Below are 2,263 nucleotides of genomic sequence, written 5' to 3'. Positions count from 1 at the left end.
AGAAAGCAGGATAAATTGCATGGAAGGGATCAGAGAAAACGTGATGTTGCCAAGGGACCTGGGCCTTCTAGGATGAGAAAAATTTTGAAAAGTGAAGAAAGTTGAGACTGGAGGCCTAGTGAGAGAGCAAATGGGGTAAGGCAATGAAGTCACACGGAGTCACACAAGGTTGCTCCACGTCCAGAAGAAAGTCTGTGGGATGTGTAGCCCAGCAGGGAGCCTGGAGAATGTACTGGAAAGGGAAAGCAGACCAGATGTTCAAGGGCTTTCTAGAACATTTCATAGAAATGTGACAGCGTTTTGTAGAGAACAGGTCGTGCTGTAGATTTCTGAGATGTGACACCATTTTATCTCAGTGAGCTAAAAGGCATTGCACACCTGTTGACTGAAGAAATAATTGGTCCCACAACCCGTAGCAAGCCTGCATAGATGGGGCAGATGGCACAGTCTGGGGCAGGGGTGTGTGTAGATGGGGACCCAGGTGAGGACAGAGGGGGACTGAGGCAGCTGATGCAGGGGTGAGGGGAGCACTGGGTGTGAGATGAGAAGTCTGGGGGGAGGAAATCCTTGAAGGTTGTAGCAAGTAGGTGAAAGGACCTCATCACCGCCTTAGGCCAAGGCAGTGTGCACCAAGGAAGCTCCAAAGGTGCAAAGGAAGTTGGCAGGATTTCCTTTTTAACCAACGAAATATTTCATTTTGCTGCCATATTAGAAGCAGTACCTTTTTTAGGCAAATAATCTAAATATGACACCAAAGGCACAGATCAGGAATGAAAAAAATGGATTAATGCCTTTATAGGAACATTCAAAAATAAACATCTTATATTTAAAAATAAACATGTTAAAATACCATAAAAATAAAATGAACATTTTAAAACAATATAGAACATTTAAGTATATTAAATAAAGGCTGTCTTATTCTTAAAACATCCTAGAAATCACCATCAATGACCTACTCTCATATTTTTAAAAATGGACAAAGAATATGTTTAGGAAATTAAGGAGAAACAATACGAATGATCAATACATAATAAACATGCTAATTTTCACTAAGAAGTCAAAGAAGTGCATGCATATAAGACTACAATAACACTCATTTTACCTACCAAAATAACAAAAATTTTACAACTTATTACACAAATTTCAAAAATATATAAAAGTAAAACTCCATGTACCATTCCAAGCCTTGGGATTATCAGTAAACAAATCTTGTTTCATCTACTTCTCATTATCTTTTTTTTAAAAAAAAAATCTAAGCCCATAAAATGTAACCAAAATGTTTGTACCCTCATAATACCCTGAAATAAAAAAAAAAAAATCTAAGGAATTATGTCATTTCACTTGTAAATACTTGAGCATGTGTCCCTAACTTTCAAGAATGTATGTTTTTTTTTTAAGAAAACATAGCAAGGATTTCCTTATGCAGCTAGTGGAAACATTGCTAAGCTAAGGCCCCCAGGAATGTTCCAAAGTCTTGAGGGTAGAGAATTCCACAGTCTACTTTAACTAAGGTTGAGGGCTCCCAATTAGTGTCGGGGGCACATTCAAAGTTAAATTGGGGCCCTTTATCTGTTCCCTTTGCTCTGAAAGGTAGAATTCCATCAGAGAGTGGGCGCTCACACGTGCTTGTAAACTTACCCTGGTGTTCTCACTGTCATAGTCTTCTCCAAGACCAGACTTGGAGCTGATAATTCCATCAACACGTTCTTTCTAGATCAGCACCAGTGTGCCTCAAAAAGTCAAATATGTCCTTTACTGATACTAAAAATCTTTATTTTAAGAAACCATATTTGCCCAAATTACAGCAGGGGCTAAGGCCTTCTGAAACTGTATCCGCCCTACCCTCCGGATACCCAGCTCTTCTACTCAGAGGAAGCACACAGAGGCTCAGGGTAAGGTCTTTCTTCCTCAAAAGCCAATCTACATGGCTTAATAGACAGGATACGGACACTATGGAACCCTCTGCTCCCCATTTGCGTTTGGGGGAGGAAAAGTCAGGCCTTAACCCTGATTGGAGGTGCAGGAGGAAGGAGAAGCCTCTGCATGCCCCTTTCTTGTGTGCTGGCTGCTGCTTAGGCTTTGCAAATCAAACCTTGCCCCCGGACACAAATAGGAATGGCTTTGGGGTCATTCTCCCCATCAGCCACAGTATGGAACTCTTCCCTGGAGTTCTGTATGATTTCTAAAGTAATTTTGAAAAGTGAGAGACTCTGGGTTCACTTAAAGTCTTAGAGGAAGAGAAGAATGAGGGAAACTATAAAGC

At 40.6% G+C, this 2,263-nt stretch overlaps 1 protein-coding gene across 1 annotated transcript in view; it reads right to left on the bottom strand.

Moving 5' to 3' along the window:
• Positions 1-2,263, bottom strand: part of MYO16 (myosin XVI) — a 542,291-nt gene that overhangs the window by 26,319 nt on the left and 513,709 nt on the right. The window lies entirely within an intron of this gene.

This window comes from Propithecus coquereli, unplaced genomic scaffold (genome assembly GCF_000956105.1).
Source record: "Propithecus coquereli isolate 6110/MARCELLA unplaced genomic scaffold, Pcoq_1.0 Scaffold125, whole genome shotgun sequence".
NCBI classification, from domain to species: Eukaryota; Metazoa; Chordata; class Mammalia; order Primates; family Indriidae; genus Propithecus; species Propithecus coquereli.
Note: the sequence above shows the minus strand (reverse complement) of the source record. Positions and strands in the feature narration are given on the sequence as shown.